A 19,035-nucleotide genomic window follows, 5' to 3' on the forward strand; every position below is an offset into this window, starting at 1 on the left:
TTGCAGGAACAATGGTATAAGACTGCCTTGGAAACATCACGGGACCTTTATATATTCATTCCGAGACGACTGGAAGCTGTTTTGAATGACAACGTTTTCCCTACACCATATTAGGAATGGCAATTTGCTGTTTTTTTAGTGTGCCTATATTTTTCCCCACTCCCTGTATCTACCCAGCGGATGATCAACTATTGTTTTAAGTGTTAAGCATATTTGGCACTAACCTTCCTCTTTATCATAAGCAAAATGGCAAAATTAAGAATGGTGAAATACAGCTCGGAGCTACCCTGTCGACAACAGTATAAGTAAATGTTTATCTCTGTACATACGTAGAATTTAATACAGTTAAATTAGGTTTAGGGTAGTCTGTTGTATTCCAAGCTCAACATAAACATAAGAGAAGAAGAACGACTGCAAATAATGATCATATTACTACTGGCGGTTAAGTATTTCCAACGCAGACATACAACACAAACAAAAAGGTCCTCACTGAACTCCACACGACATGAAAAAATTTGAAATTCAACGATAAGGGACACTATGATGCGTAATATGAACAAACGAAACATGTTTTGTTAGAAAGAAAATAAATATTGCGATGCAAGAAAGGGAATTTGAAGGATAAATTTCTTTGTTTCTGTCAATGATCACAAGCTTGTAAGTCCCCAGACTACTGGTTTCGGCCAGCAACGACCATCTTCAGATCTGTTTTAAAACATATCCTAATATAATGGAGCCAGAGTGGCATCGTCAAAAGGAAATTTGCTTATCGACTTGACGATCATAATCCTTGGTTTGATTATGACACTCATTTGTCTTATTATTTCTGCTTAAATGTTCATTGAACGTCGACATGACGCAGTACATACGAAATATTCGGTCAGTTTTATGTAACACTATTCATAAGACGGGATGTTTTGTTTCTGGGATCATTGAAGAGATCTGAACTTTTCAGATAGATGCGAATTGGAATAGGAACAAGAGGACCCCAATACAAATATCTTACAACTAAGGACTGCTTGGTCAGAATATGAGGACTGGCTTGGGGAATGGGCTGTGTTGGGGTAAGGGAAACTAAATCTAATTTGTTACAATGAGAAATCTTCTGTGTAAACGTGCGAGAAATTATTACAAGTCGGAACACTCGCTAGCTTGAGGAAATTTTACATGTTGCACACCGGGTAACTCCCATGAAATTTTTGTAAGTCCAACCTTTCTAAACCCCAAGTAGGTATTGTAAGTTCACCTTTCTCCACCTTGTGAGAATTATTACAAGCCCCAACACTAGCTTACTAAATTTCACGTGTCCACAGGCAATTTTGCCCAAAAATGTTATTTTTGGCCACCGACGGAAGAGACACTCAGAGGTCCCCGATCTACTACTTCGAACTCCGAACATATCAGGGTGACGAGTCACGTGCTGTTCAGCGATACATACATCTCCTCTGTTCTAAGTCTCCAGATAAACACCCTTGGGCAAGGTGGTCACCAACTGTTTACCTCCTCAGTCTGTAGGTGTGGAAATTATCGTACATTATTTTCCATTCATTTTAACAAATGATTTATCTTCTCTTAAACATACGTATAACAAATCAACCTGTCCAAAATACTCGCTGCTTTCCAATAAGGTCAATATTTTTCTAGTGATTCATTAGGTCTCTCAGATATAATGTTTTGTCAATGCAGTAGCTAATCTATTATATTTTACTTTTTAAGAATTATAAACAGTACAAGTACATACCTTAGCGAAGTCTACTTTATTGACACTACTATCAACTGATTATTTATTCTCTGTGAAAGTGACGTGCTTAGAGATCGAAAAACATATTCTAGCATAAAGATCAAAGTATATAACACATACAAAATTTCTGTTGGTATACTCTGATAGGACTCTTTAAGCTGCATTGGTTGACACTTCGTTTATCAAAATCGTCCTAGGCATACGAAAGATGTTAATTTCATCTATACTTTTATCTGCAATATTTGATAAGGAATACTTAAAAATCAGTGGTGTGTTTGAGGGCGCTTTTACATCCACGTCCTCAGCTTATTGGTCCCTGTCTATAGACGTGCTTCATTATTTTAAACCTGAATTGGGTCGGGTTTTACAGAATTTTGGTCCGTATAGTAAGTACTGTAGTGTCTCGTTTAAGCTTTAGCAGCTAGCATAATCACGCTCCTCTCCAGTTCAACTGACGCGTTTTTCCATACCTCGTGCCACCCACAGGTTTGCCTGCCGCACTCCTGTTTCCTGCAGTTTCCGCCCATCACGGAGATTGAACTCCGGCGTCTGCTCAGCTGTATGGGCGCCACATGCTGGCGAACGCTGTGAGACTCGTCTCTGAGTCCAGCACAGCCCGTCATCTGTCATGTATATCACGAACCCTCAGTAGCGGCTGTCTTAAAAATTTTGCGATTTTGCGCTTACAGCTACGTCTGGCTGCTGCTTCGCAATAGCACCCACTTGCTGCTCGATGCACGTAATAAATAGTTTCGCAAGTAGCGCCGAACACAGTATCAACCATAGCATTAAACGCAACAGAAAACATTCTTGCATCTAATCACACAATTCAAACATTAAATAAACGTGCCATGCTGTAATCCTGCTGTATTATGCAGCAACATCTTTCCTACCCTAACCATTAAAACAGAAGATATTTGAATATCTGCATATCGCTGTGGCGGGAAAAAGTAAGGAAACCATATCCCCCGTTATTTCTGTGTGTATCCACATGTAAAACTTGCCTGGCTAACATAACGAAAGCAAATGAAGGTCAGATTAACGTAGTCACATTACCGCGATAAATTTCTTAAAATTAGTTCTTGTAAGTTCCTAATTTTCTCATCAACTGCAATTAGTATCCAATAAAGCGTATTTTACTGTTCCAATGTTCTACAGATTTTCCGCAACATGAACAGAACAACTTTTCGTCCTATTCATAGGCATTTCACAAGCTCGTTAGAAGAATGCGGCTCAAATCGTTGTCACTGGTTCTCAGACTCTCTTGCCAGTAAGCCGACATTGACGCTAATAAGAAACAAACAGCATCAGAGGAGTCACCTATCATTACACGAGTCTGAATACCAGAGACCTGTCAGGTCGAAGCCCATCCCGTTTCCCATCCAGGCTTGACAAAATTGAAGAGTAAACATTAGAACGAAACCTGACATAACCAATGAAATAACAGAGTTGGCAAGGAATGCATGTTAAGCACAGGAACTCTTGCCATTTAAATAAAGTAAGGCCCAAACTACTGCAATTGTACAACAAACAGACAAAAGTACTCCAACCAAAATGAAGTCTAGATGTGGCACAAATAATTGTCAGAAAATTTTAGATATAGATGATAGGCATCTTGAACAGGCTTCAGGAAAACAGTATAATGCTCCCACGTTTTAAGACCAGAAAATAATTGTTGCACAACGTCCTTGATTAACAATAAGTTTAATACAACAAATTGAAAACCATGGAGTGGCACTGCAATGGAATTTAATCAGCCCCGATCAGTAGTACCTCCTAGAAAAGTACATTACATATAAATAAACCAACACTAACGTCTTATGCTGTACTCCCTGAAGCAGTTCATCCAGACTTACATTTTCAGACACACCTGATATGTTGTCTGTTACTTGATGGACCATGAAGCACAAAATGTTCTGTCTGTCCAAAACTAAATCACCATTACTTCAAATATAACTGTACTGCCCAAGCCTTGTAACCACAAATAAACATATTTAACTTTCTCATTCTATCTACACCATCTTTGCATAAACAAACAGAACACACAGTAAATACTGTAAAGTAATCACAGCTCTACTTTCACGTCTCAGCCATCTCCTGTTAACAGATTTACATTCCACAAGGAAAACAAAATGTACTTAAGCACCAGGATAAAGAAATCGAGCCTTCCAAAATTCTTAAATCTAGCAATCCACAATAATTGTACCTCCATAACGTTTTCACCATAACAGAAGAAAATAGTCCACTTAATATATACTATCTTAAATCACTGCCACCACTGACTGTTGGCAACTCATGCTTGCAACAATTTACATCTCTGTGCGCGAAGTTACTCTAAGCATCTAACAAGGGAACCTCCCCATCGCACCCCCCTCAACTTATAACTAAATCTGAGGGGGGTGCGATGGGGGGGTTCCCTTGTAAGACACGTCTTCCATGCTTGTGTTTACAATCTTCCTTCCATAGCTGAGCGCTCAGCACAGGTGACTGCCATTTGGGTGACCCAGTATAACCCTCCTACCTCTCCGTCTAAGTAGGCTTTTCTATATCACCGTGTACCTTAAGTCCCTAATCTGTGGGAAAAAGGCATCTTCTCCGAAGAATAACGCAAAACCGAGAGAAGTAGATGAAGTTATAGCCGAATCGCCACTACTCAGTACATAAGCAATGACGGTTAGAAACAAAGTTTGGTTAACTTTATACATTTTTTATCACGTAAACTAATTTCTAATTAACAGTAGTAAGAGGAAAATTTGAAAAAGTTTTCAATGTAAGTCACTAACGTAAATAACCAACGGTCCCCAGTTCCTCACCGGAACAAGAACAATTAAATTGAAACTGAACTTAATAGTCGTAAGCCATGTTGCGTAAGAATAGTTATTGCCGTCATGACGTAGGAACACTACCTAACGCACACTTTCAAGTACTTCACATCACACATGTCACAGTAGTCAGATAATTATCAGATACCAAACACATACGACATACTATATAAATTTGCAAAGATCAATTAAAGTTTGATTGTTTACTGGATGTGGACAGAAGCGTTTTGTTACGTTACTCACCGTAATAATGACTGTCGTAATTGTAGGAAGCACAAATATTGCTTGAATTTACTCATTAATAAAGACTGTCAGTTAGCAGTTACTCTGATATTTCTTTGGATTAAAAGTTATAAATTATGCCACAAGCTATAAATGAGAACTGTGTTTTGACAATGAAATTCAGTGTTCAAGTTACGCACAGTTTTACCGCCAATTATTTATTACGAAAGTTACTCTATTTTTAGCAAATAAATTAACACTGGCTTTCACGTCATTCTATTTCTGACACTATTCATACGACAGCCAAAGATTTCATTATTACGTAACTGCTCAAAAGATGTAAAAATTAGATTTTGATAACCTAATAAATTAATGTTCACTTCGTTGTCAGTTAATTTTATTATTATCTCGGTTCATACAATAGGACAGGATGGATACTGCTTGTATAACGAATTAGGAAAATTATTTACGTTACAATATGCACGAAAACAATGTTATTGAACCAATAAAATTCCAACTACACAGGTCAGCCTAGTAGACTTTTAGTTACAAAATGTCTAGATCTTACTTCACTTTATGAAGCCATTGGTTTGTCGAGTGGCTCCATTTAGCGGTAAAATAGGGCACAGGTTGATCATCTTGCCATATCATAGCCAATAACAAGGGCCCACAGTACTCTTGCTGCATTTGTACTCTGCCCAATAAATGCAATAGCTTGTCCATATTAAACATCCGCCACAACAATCATTTCAGTTTTCACTGCTCCGCACTTCGGAGACAGGCTTTATCTCCTCACTTTTCTATAGCCACACCGACGAATAAACACAACCAACGACAACAACAGTCTCCTCGTGACTCCTAACAGCTACTTTTTTGGTGCGCTCTCACTCCCAGTGATAATGCAATTACAATTTATTACACTCTTTGACAATAGCTTTTCGCTAACTAGGCCAGCGTGACTACTTACAAAATAACATTCCATGCGTATTCCTTTTCTTAAATAACGAATAGTATTTGTAACTTGATAGCATATTTACAAGAATAATATTCAGCACAACTAATAAAACAAACGTCGCAAAACACGCAGAAAATGCATATGCATCCACAGAGTTGTGGTGTTATGGTCGGTTTCCGGTACTGCCAACGATTTCTCCGTGGTAGGAAGATTGGAATGTTGGCACCCAGCCTCGTGACGCCAGCTGAGGAGCTACTTGGCCATCCGGTAGAGGCACCGACGTCTTTTATTGCAATGATACACGCCCCTCCTTACCGCCTCTCCATGGCCCCATTGGCTGAGGTCGCCACGGTGGGCAGAAACACCTTATTGGCCTGACTGTGGCCAGAACGACGGCGCTTTCCTATGTGTACAAGAGTGAACAAATGAGATTACGATGAAAAGTACTTAGACAAAGATACCCGTGCTACATATACACTGATGCGCCAAAGAAACTGATATATGCATGCGTATTCAAATGCAGAGATATGTAAACAGGCAGAAGAGGGCACTGCTGTCGGCAATGCCTATTTAAGACAACAAGTGTCTGGCGCAGTTGTTAGATCGGTTACTGCTGCTACAATCACAGGTTGTCAGAATCTACGTGAGTTTAACGCGGTGTTGTTGTCGGTACACAACCGATGGGACAGAGTATCTCCAAGATAGCGATGAAGTGGGGATTTTCTCGTACAACTATTTCTAGAGTGTACAGAGAATATCAGGAATCCTGTAAAACATCAAATCCCTGACATCGCTGCGGCCGGAAAAATATCGTGCAAGAACGGAACCAACGACGACTGAAGAGAATCGTTCAACGTGACAGAAGTGCAACCCTTCCGAAAATTAGTGCAGATTTCAGTGCTGGGCCATCAACAAGTGTTAGCGAGCGAAACATTCAACGAAACATCACCAATATGGGATTTCGGAGCCGAACGTCCACTCGTGTATCCTTGATGAGTGACGACACAAAGCTTTAAGCCACGTCTGGGCCCGTCATCTCCGATATTGGACTGTTGGTCAATGGAAACATGGTATCTGGTCGGACGAATCTCGTTTCAAATTCTATTGATCGGATGGGGTACGGGTATGGAGAGAGCCTCATGAATCCATAGACCCTGCATGTAAGCAGGGGACTGTTCATGTTCATAGAGGCTCTGTAACGGTATGGAGCGCGTGCAGTTGGAGTGCTATGGGACCTCCTGATACGTCTAGACTCTCACAGGTAACACGTACGTAAGCATCCTGTATGATCCATTTATGTCCATAGTGCATTCCGACGGACTTGGGCAATTCCAGCAGGACAATGCGACACCCAGCACGTCCAGAACTGCTCCAGGAACACTCTTCTGAGTTTAAACACTTCCGCTGGCTACCAAGCTCCCCAGACGTGAGCAATATTGAGCCCAAATAGCATGCCTTGCAACGAGCTGTTCAGAAGAGATCTCCACCCCTTCGTACTCTATGGATTTGTGGACAACCCTGCAGGATTCACGGTGTCAGTTCCCTCCAGCACTACTTCAGACATTAGTCGAGTCCATGCCACGTCGTATTGCTTCACCTCTACGCGCTCACACGATGTTAGCCAGGTGTTCAAATGGCTCTGAGCAATATGGGACTTAAAATCTAAGGTCATCAGTAGCCTAGAACTGAGAACTACTTAAACCTAACTAACCTAAGAACATTACACACACCATGCCCGAGGCAGGATTCGAACCTGCGACCGTAGCGGTCGCTCCGTTCCAGATTGTAGCGCCTAGAACCTCTCAGCCACAGCAGCTGGCTAAGCACGTGTACCACTTCCTTTGGCTCTTCTGCTTATTAAGTTATTGAAACCTTAATAATAACTGTGACTTGACATTCGCCCCACATTATGAAGGACGGAATAAAGAAGAATAGCATGAAGAAAGGTACAATATGCAATGAAAACTGAAGAAAGGTAGTACTTGAGTTGAGAGGAAATGTCTAAGAGCAAGATCGTAGTACACGGTTCACACTTATACCTGTTCACCAACAGGTTCCCCACAATGACTATTGCAATCCGTGACCAGATGACAGCGTTGTTTAAGAAAATGTAAACGCTGCAGGTAACATACACGGTCAGCAATATCAACAACTGCCTGTTGCCCAAATGCTGAACCGTCGCCATCATCCTGATGACAGATGTCTCTCTGCTAATGGATTCTCAATGCACTGCTACCGAATACGTACTCTGCTCCTCATGAGGTGGCTGAGATGTCTCAGCGGCACCAAGCAGCACAGAAATATGGCGACGGCTGCACAGTGGTTATGTGCCATGACGGAGTTGAAAATGTGCCGGAAGTTCCGGCACATCATGAATACTTCGACCGACAGACAGCAAACTGATGCTCCAATAAACTATGCCTATGACGTATATTAATTAAAAATTCATCCTTATGCGAAACCTATTTTCAGTACAGGAAAATGTCAGTCCTACAGACGTTGTGTGGGTACGTGATGTATACAGGATGTGTCTGAAATCACTGGAACGTCTTCTGGTGAAGATTGCAGTATATGAGGCCAGAGGACGTACACTTAAAGCTCATGCCCATCGTTATTACTTTGTGAAAAATCGAATAATTGCCGTGAAGGACACGGGAGCACCACACTGACGGATCTCGCAGGCAGTTAACTGTAGTCCAATGGCTGCGGGACGACTGATGACGAGAACACCACAGGACAACAGTGTCAGATAAGAACAGGCACCAGCGTTCCGGAAGGACGGCACCACGAGGAGACTGTAGGGGGTTCCACTGGTTCACGAAGAGACTGATGACAACAACTTAAATCTGGGAGGAGGTGACAGGCAGAGTTTCACCATGAACCGTCCGTCACAGACGAAACAATATTGGATGACATAGGACTAGTGTCAACACCGAATGGCGTGTTGTGGCAATCAGTGGTGAGTCTGGCTTCTGTTTTGTCAATAGGCTCGTCGCCAACGCATCCGTGGACGACCTTGGAGAGGTCAGATAAAGTTCAGCGATTCTCGAGACCCATACCTGTATGACCTCTCATCATCTTGTCGGAAGTTACTGGATATCAGAACAGGACTGATTTCATGGTTTTTGAAGGGAGTGAAATGGTAACTACAATTTGGCAAAAACAGTGAACGTTGTAGTTATAACCTTCACGATCAGGCTCAAAATAGTATACTCCAGCCAGATAAATCAAAGCTCTCGACCCAGTTCACATACTAGCCGCCTTGAGAAGTGAATGGAGTCCTTCCTTGCCACTAGATTTGACACCCACAGAGCTTTATTTACACCTATGATCACGGGATAATGTATGATTTACAATCAAATCATCCAGGGTTGCGGGCTCGAACCTAGCTACTGTATAAATTTTGAAAAAATTCATCAGCGGAATCAAGACTTTCGACATAAGGAGTCATCCTTTTTCTGCCAACGGTCTTGTCGAAGAGGGAGTAGGAGCAGGTGGAAGTTCAGGGCACTCTCTCTCCCTGTTTTGGGAAACTGCCACTAAAGGGCGGAAGAATCAGCAAGATCAACGGCATGAGGATCCAGAAGGCAATGCAAATGGCTTCAAAGACACATAATATGTATCCACAGGTCATGTGGCCTGCTACTGAAAAGTGTCATGATTATCTCTCCACTGGCTACAGGCCTCGGACTAGTACACCATTCGGATCTCTGGGAGAGGACTGCCAAGGGGGAGGTGACTGCCAAGGGGGAGGTGACCGTGTGGAAAAGACAAACTAACGAAAAGGTAACGTTCTGCAAAACAGGGCGTGGAACTTCAGAATGTTGACCGTGGGAGCGAAGCAAGATGATCTGATGAGGAAATGCTAAGGCACAACCTAGATATGGTGGGGGTCATTCAAGTGAAATGGAACGAAGACAAGGACTTTTGGTCAGAAGAATGTAGGGTAATATCAACGCCAGCAGAACATGATATACCGGGAATAAGATTCCTTATGGGTAGCAAGGTTGGGTGGAGATTGAATTAATGTGAATAGTTCGGTGATAGGGTTGTTCTACGATTATCAGAATTGTCAGCAAACCAACACCTGCAAGAACAGAACTGTTCTTGCAGGTGTTGGTTTGCTGACAATTCTGATAATCGTAGAACAACCCTATCACCGAACTATTCACATTAATTCAATCTCCACCCAACCTTGCTACCCATAGCAAACCAACACCTGCAATAATACACTCCTGGAAATGGAAAAAAGAACAGATTGACACCGGTGTGTCAGACCCACCATACTTGCTCCGGACACTGCGAGAGGGCTGTACAAGCAATGATCACACGCACGGCACAGCGGACACACCAGGAACCGCGGTGTTGGCCGTCGGATGGCGCTAGCTGCGCAGCATTTGTGCACCGCCGCCGTCAGTGTCAGCCAGTTTGCCGTGGCATACGGAGCTCCATCGCAGTCTTTAACACTGGTAGCATGCCGCGACAGCGTGGACGTGAACCGTATGTGCAGTTGACGGACTTTGAGCGAGGGCGTATAGTGGGCATGCGGGAGGCCGGGTGGACGTACCGCCGAATTGCTCAACACGTGGGGCGTGAGGTCTCCACAGTACATCGATGTTGTCGCCAGTGGTCGGCGGAAGGTGCACGTGCCCGTCGACCTGGGACCGGACCGCAGCGACGCACGGATGCACGCCAAGACCGTAGGATCCTACGCAGTGCCGTAGGGGACCGCACCGCCACTTCCCAGCAAATTAGGGACACTGTTGCTCCTGGGGTATCGGCGAGGACCATTCGCAACTGTCTCCATGAAGCTGGGCTACGGTCCCGCACACCGTTAGGCCGTCTTCCGCTCACGCCCCAACATCGTGCAGCCCGCCTCCAGTGGTGTCGCGACAGGCGTGAATGGAGGGACGAATGGAGACGTGTCGTCTTCAGCGATGAGAGTCGCTTCTGCCTTGGTGCCAATGATGGTCGTATGCGTGTTTGGCGCCGTGCAGGTGAGCGCCACAATCAGGACTGCATACGACCGAGGCACACAGGGCCAACACCCGGCATCATGGTGTGGGGAGCGATCTCCTACACTGGCCGTACACCACTGGTGATCGTCGAGGGGACACTGAATAGTGCACGGTACATCCAAACCGTCATCGAACCCATCGTTCTACCATTCCTGGACCGGCAAGGGAACTTGCTGTTCCAACAGGACAATGCACGTCCGCATGTATCCCGTGCCACCCAACGTGCTCTAGAAGGTGTAAGTCAACTACCCTGGTCAGCAAGATCTCCGGATCTGTCCCCCATTGAGCATGTTTGGGACTGGATGAAGCGTCGTCTCACGCGGTCTGCACGTCCAGCACGAACGCTGGTCCAACTGAGGCGCCAGGTGGAAATGGCATGGCAAGCCGTTCCACAGGACTACATCCAGCATCTCTACGATCGTCTCCATGGGAGAATAACAGCCTGCATTGCTGCGAAAGGTGGATATACACTGTACTAGTGCCGACATTGTGCATGCTCTGTTGCCTGTGTCTATGTGCTTGTGGTTCTGTCAGTGTGATCATGTGATGTATCTGACCCCAGGAATGTGTCAATAAAGTTTCCCCTTCCTGGGACAATGAATTCACGGTGTTCTTATTTCAATTTCCAGGAGTGTAGTTCAGGTATGCACGCAGACGTCGCAAGCAGAAGATGAAGACAAAGAGAAAGTACATGAGGATATTGAAAGGGTAATTCAGCATGTAAAGGGAAATGAATATCTAATAGTCATAGGGGACTGGAATGCGGTTGTGGGGAAGGAGTAGAAGAAAGGGTTATGGGGGAACATGGACTTGATAGTAGGAGGGAGAAAGAAAAACGATTGATTGAATTCTGCAATAAATTTCAGCTAGTAGCAGCGAATATTCTGTTTAAGAACCATAAGGGGAGAGGTATACACGGAAAGGCCAGGGAGAAGATTCCATTTACATTAAATCATGGCCAGGCAGAGATTCAGGCTACAGATACTGAATTTTGAGGCATATTCAGATCACAATTTAGTAATGGTGAAGAGAAGGGTGAAGTTTAAGTTTCTAGTCAGGGAGAACCAGTAAATCAAGAAGTGGGACACAGAAGTACTAAGGAACAGAGGTAGACTTGGAAGTTCTCTGAGGGCTGAAATAATGAATACCAGATTAGGCAATTACAGAAATCGAAAACCCTGTGTAACAAAAGAAATACTTTAGTTGATCGACGAAAGAAGGAAGTACAGAAGCGATTAGGAAAATTCAGGAATGCCGAAAAACAAGTCACTTAGAGATAAAATAAACACACAATGCAAGGAAGCTAAGGCGAAAAGGCCACGTGAAAAATATGTAGAAATCCAAACAGAAATGATTGTCGGAAGGGATGACTCAGCATGTAGAAAAGTCAAAACAGCCTTCAGTGAAATTCAAAGCAACGGCAGCAACATTAAGAATGCAATGGTAAATTCATTGCTAAATGCAGATAAAAGAGCAGATAGGTGAAAAGAGTACACTGAAGGCCTCTATGAGGGGAAGGACTTGTCTCATTACGTGATAGCTGAAGAAACAGGAGTCCATAGGAAAGCGACAGAGGATCCAGCATTAAAATAAGTATTTAAAAGAGCTTTGGAAAGCTGAGGATCAAATATGGCTGAAGGTCTAAATAATATTTCATCAGAATTGGTAAAATAGTTAGGGAAAGTGGCAACAAAACGACTATTCACGTTGCTGTGTAGAATTTATGAGACTGGCGATATGCCGTTAGACTTTCGGAAAAACATCACTCTCGCAATTCCGAAGGTTACAAGAGCCTACATGTACGAGAATTATCCCACAATCTACTTAAGAGATCACGCATTCAAGTTGCTAAAAAGAATAACATACAAAAGAATGGAAAAGGTAGTTGAGGATCTGTTAGACGACGGTTAGTTTGGCTTTAGAGAAGTTAAAGGCACCAAAGAAGCAGTTTTGACGGTGTGATTGATAATGGAAACGAGATTGCAGAAAAATTAAGAAACGTTAATAGGATCTGTCGACCTAGAAAAAGCAGGCAACAGCGTAAAATGCTGTAAAATGTTCGATATTCTGCGAAAGCTAGCGATAAGCTGTAGTGAAAGGCGGGTGATATATAATACGAAGAAGAGTGAGGGGAGAACAAAGCCGCCGCCAGCCAGCAGTCCTTATTGAGTCACACAGCCCGCTTTTCGGACAAGAAATTCCCATAGACGACATTCGGCCGCTGTTTGCTTGTATACCACAATGAACGTAACAGCGTATTCGTGTTCACAGAGGTCGCACCTCATATTGTTTTTATGATGAACTTCCGGATGGAATCAATTACGAGCCGTTTAATCAACTTTATATGATAAGCATTTGCAAAACGTATGATAAATATCGGACTGATGTTTTGTGGTTTAACACTTACCATTTGTTTCAGTATACGTTTATTTGAGCCTTAAATTAATTACGTTTTATCCATCAGAGTTTCATAGCATTTCACTTTGATGAATGCAGCATACCGCTGAGTAAAACGTAGTGGAGTTAAGCCAATTATTATTATATTTAGAACTGACCTTCAAAATACTATAAGACTACATCTATTACAGAAACACCTTTTCTACTATTAGATTTAAATTGACAGTTAAATTCAGTTGCTACTATTATTTTTCAGAATGTCGATTTTTTTCGTAAAACTGAGCACTAATCTTTCTTCTTTTAGGTCTTTATGTCTTACTGCATCTTACGTAATATTTACTGGTCTCCAGTAAGCGACACAGTTCGGAGCTGTATGCACTGACCGAAGTTCAAGCGCTCCTTTAAAAAGTAGTGTTAGGGAAACTGCAGTTACTGTTGTTATTATTCACGTAGTAAAATGTGCCGTAATTATTACGACATATTATGCAGGTCGAAAGTGATCATTGTTCTATAGGGTGAAGTAAGTTTCAATAAAAATAGTCTTAATTATTAGTTTCTCCCTAAGCAGTCCGCTTCACACCTCACGAATTTCGGCCACTATCCACCTTAGCCGGAAATAAGTATGAAAATATAAATTTAAAATGATCATGAACTTATTGAATTCTGATTTTGAGAATAACACATTCTGTTTCAGTCAGTCTGTTACGAAATAATGCATACACTGGTAAAAAAATCTGTCAAACCATGCTCCATTTGACACATTGTTTAACATTTTCCTGTAGAGTCTAGCTATGTATCTTCTGAAACTTTGTACTCATTTTGTTATTCACCGCTGAGGTATAACGGGGATATGATAGTAACAAATAAAGAAGGTAGTAATACCCAGTAAGATAGTGACAACGTATGAAACGGGTGCTAAGATCGTTAATTAGTGCGGATAAAAGTGTAGGTGTATCTTTCTTGTACTTTAGAGCGTAGCAGCAGTCCACCACACTACTACTGAATGTAATTCTGGAGCCGCACACATCACCGCACGTGTCCAATATCTGGAAATAGTCCTGCGTGAAGTAGGAGTTGTAGTTATTAATTATGTTCCGCGCTGGCTTAAGCAAAGCTTAAGACTTCATTATTTTACAAAATAAGATAAAGCAACTATTTTCCTACAAGCATACGTAGTCAGAAATAGAACTACGTTGTGTACTGGAATAGAGCCAACCTATTCGTATTTGTATAAGGTTAGACTAATGGAACACACACAGTGTGAAGCGAGGAACCGGTAATTTTTCTGCACGCTTTTCACTTGTGGAAGGAGTCTAGTATTTCGCACAAACCTACTCACAAAATTTCGACAACAGGTTTTCAGGTTAAATCTATGAATGTTTCTCAGAAACGCGCAAATCATTTCATTAGTTCACCTGAATATAAACTTAAAATAGAACAGCATGTGTAGAGGCACGTGGAAAGTAACTTTTCCCATGTCCGTGAATAAGCAAACAGTAAGGAAACTTGTTACACGTACAAGAGAATTTTCTGTCTGCTACAAATGTTAGGATGATTTTCAGAGCACATGATAGATTTCAAGGGGAATGGCTAATACTTTTTCGAAACACTTGTATTGAAAATTACAAATTATTGCCTTTGTATAAATGTGTTTCCAATATTCACTAGACGTGGTGGTACAATTGCTTGACTTTAACGGTAGATTTCCGATGCACGCGCTTCACTTACTGACTGTGTCGACTGAATCAAACGAGAATTTAGTTCACTTTGAATGTTAGTGGTAATTAAAATATCTGAAAGAACGTCTCTTGTACTTGAACATCTTGAATGTATCGACGTGATACGATATTTGTCTTGAGTTTCGTAACACTACTGCGTCATCAGTTTGAAGTTTCACACATAGTTACCTAATCGCAGACTACCGTGTCCAAAGTATGTGCGGCTGATATTTACCAATCTACATAAATAGGTGGTGTAGTAAAATATGTGAACATCACCATGTATCGGTGCTCTATACACGAAAATATGGGGAACATTGCGTGTAAAACGTAATGTCACAACGGCGGTATCACCGAATGAGCAGCTTCACAGAACGATGCGGTTGTTTTATTCAGTGACTGTTTGGTACTCACTGATTAATTCTGTCGATACTATTGTCCTACTGGACCTCCTGTAACTTATTTTAAGAACACCATTAATGGATGTGAGGTTTGCACGAAAACACACGTGACATTGCAGAGACAGTTTTTAACAACCGAAGACCGTAACTGAGTTGTTCTTTGATTGGCAATCTAATACGTAAGCATGTTGACTTATGGATTGATCTTAAAGGGAACACGTATGGTAACTGCCTAACAAATCAGGTGTTGATGTCATTAGAAGAGATTCCTTTAATTTCAAGTGTGTTAAGGGTGTTCATGTTCTATCAGCACAACGCACCCAGCGCAATATATTGTCTGTGATCTACGTGTAACGTGTCTCCACTAGCGGATAGATAATATCCGTCTTTTTCGTTGTCCAAATAAGTTGCCGAACGTGTTTCAGTAGGCGTTAGTCTAAGGAGAATATACATAAAGTAAACGCACAACGAGTGATCACAGACTATCATTATCGAGAGTGCTATCTTCATAAATACAGAGCCTCAGAACGCCACAAATAATTTTGTGAAGAGAGTTAACACCGGTACAGAAATCAGCTATGGTATATTTGCAAATATAGTTTGCACTGTCAAAAATTATTGTTGCGATTTTGTGTTCTCTTGACGCTTTATATGCGTGTTGCTTATCAATTTTAGTAAGTCTTTGTGTGCGCAATACTTAGACAGCTGTGACAGTACATAATAATAAAAAATCCACAATTCCTTCGGAACTTCTTAACTCTACGTTGTTTATATTGCTGCACCATACATTATTATTTACCATTCTTCCGAAAATATAGCGCACATGATAGCAGATATGCTCAGGATGATTCACGTCGTCTTCATAGCAGTAATCATAGTTTGCGTCTTCCTTACGGAGTGAAATGCATATCATCTGCAGATCACTTTCATTTCTTTCGAGACATTTAAGGCATCAGGTGTTCATAAGTAAGCTTCTTTCGTGAAGTTCACATTTGGAAACGTGGAGTTAAAGAACACCTGTGTTTTTCTTACATAGTAGCTTGGAACTTCAGCAAATGTGAGGAAAACATTCATGTCACTTTCAGAAAAATTATTCTAAACAAATGAAGTAAGCTTCCCAAGGTGTTTTCTGCAGTGTAGCCCAGTGGTAGTTCAAAGCTCTCGTGTATAGGAACCGTCATTGGACGTTATATTTGAGATTATCCTTTTACCGTTGTGTTCTGTTGACATAAAACGTACTGTAGAAGGTTTAGTGTATAATGTGGACTATCGAAAATACATCTAGTATACCACATATATATTGCCTACGTCCTTCTCGCTTTGACAGTAACGAATATATGAAGGAACTAAGTACCTTTAGCTCTCATTTCTTATCAAGAATCGCACAGAAAAAGAAAAATTATAGTAGAGATATTCATGCCCAACTGTCTTTAACAGCCTGCTGACTAAGTCATAGGTCAGCATTGAGGGAGAACAAAAGTCATTCCCAGATTTATTGCAAGAAGAGCAAGCAATGATTCAGTTCTTGTTTAGCTATCTCACTATCCAAACCCACTTATTTATCGAATAACACAATTCTTTTATGCTTCTCAGTAGTGTGTTAGCTTTAAGGTTTCTTTTTTCCTTTCTCCTGAAATTACTTCACAACTACTTGTCTTTTAACCATATTCACTCGTAACATTGCCGGCTTCACTCTGTTACTGCCGCACATCAGTAACTGGTGAGAGCCTGAATTTCCGGATTTCGAGGGCGTGCCAGAAAAAGACGAACACCTTCTCTACGGAACACAATGTAAGGAAGCCATCTCTATCGGCCATTTAACTGTTGGCTTACGTGACATCCTGGTCTCTGCTTGAATTAATCTCCACTACCATCTAGGAATGAGATTAGAGATACACTTTGCACCGAAAATAGGGGATGATGTTGTAAACGCAAGGAAGCAGTTCTGCTACATTGGAAGCACACTAACGCAGCACGAAGGATCAGGAGAAAAAGACTAGCACGGGAAAGCTGTTTTCCTCGATAAAAGAAGATGGGGTCTTAATTTGAGGGAGATATTTCTGGAAATGTACATACGGAGTACAGGATCGAATGGAAGGGAATCATCGACTGTGGGAAAACCAGAAAAGAGGAAAATATTCGAGATTTAGTGTTGCAGAAGGCTGCCGACAATTAAGAGGCCTGATAAGATGAGAAATGAAGAGGTCCTCTGCGTAACTGTCTATGAAAGTAAAATGGGGAAAAGACCAGTTAGAAGAAGGCCAGGGTGATACGACATTCGTTAAGACAGAAGGAATAACTACCGCCATACCAGACGAATAACAGAGGCTTCTGTAGAGGAAGATATAGACTGGTATATCTCCAAGAAATAATTGAGGACTTAATATGAGACGAAGAGATTGCAAGAGGAGGGGAAGAGTTTGCGAGGTTGATCACACCAGTCAGAAGCCTGATGACCTCGGCCTTCCCCTTCCACCGAAAACGATACTTTCTGACTTCTGCTTCTGATGTGTAGTCCTGTTCATCAACAGAGTAATGGCTAGAAAGCCACCATTTCCCCGATTAACAAACCATTATTCGTTTACATCTATACCAAAAATGACTATAGTGCAATTCACAATTAAGTTTCTGGAAGAGTGTTCATCAAACCATCTTCAAGTTATCTATCTACCACTCCATTCCAGAACAGCGCGCGAGAGAAACGAATACTTAAATCTTACCAAGCGAAATCTGATGCCACTTATCTTGTTATGATGATCATTCTTCCCTATGTAGGTGGGCGCCAGCAAAATATTTTCACACTCTGAGGAGGAAGTTGGTGACAAATTACATGGAAATATCCTGCCGCTGATTGCCACCTCAATTCTCGTGTCATATGCTTGGCACTGTCTCCCTTATTTCTCGATGTGACACAGTGAGTCCACCTTTTGCAATGTCCTCTGCCAATGTTATCTAATGCGGATCCCACACCGTACAACAGTACTCCAGAAGAGCGCGGACAAGCGTAGTGGAAGCAGCCTCTGTCGTAGAGCTGTTGCATCTTCTGAGTGTTCTGCCAATAAATCGCTGTCTGTGGTTTACTTTTCCCAAGCCATTATCCATGTGACCATTACAAATTAAGGCATTCGTAATTGTAATCCCTAAGTATTTAGTTGAATGAACAGTTTTTTGATTTGCGGGATTTATCGTGTAACCAAAATTTAGCAAATTCCCTTTAGTACTCATGTGGATGACGACACTTTTCATGTTTTAGTGTAAATTGCCGCTTTTTACACCAGACATGCATCTTGTATTAATTGTTTTGCATCTAACGACTTTGTAAGATGGTAAACGACAGCACCATCTGTAAACAATGGAAGTGGGCTGCTCAGATTGTGTCCTAAATCGTTTATTTGTATCAGGAATAGCAGAGGGCCTGTAACATTTCCTTGGGGAACGCCGGATATCATTTCTGTTTTGCTCGATTTTCCATCGCTTCCCATGTACTGTGACCTTTCTGACAGTAAATTACGAATCACGTCGCGTATCATACAATACTCCATCACCAGGCAATTTGGTTAGAAGTCGAATCTGAGGAACAGTGTCAAAAGCCATCTAGAAATCTGAAAACATGCAATCAATTTGACGTCTCCTGTCGGTAGCACTCACTTTGCGGGAATATAAAACTAATTGTGTTTCACAAGAACGATATTTTTTTAATCTTACTGAATAAATCGTTTCCTTGGAGGTAACTAATGATGTTCGAACAGCATATATTCCAG

Source organism: Schistocerca serialis, chromosome 6 (assembly GCF_023864345.2).
Source record: "Schistocerca serialis cubense isolate TAMUIC-IGC-003099 chromosome 6, iqSchSeri2.2, whole genome shotgun sequence".
Lineage (NCBI taxonomy): Eukaryota > Metazoa > Arthropoda > Insecta > Orthoptera > Acrididae > Schistocerca > Schistocerca serialis.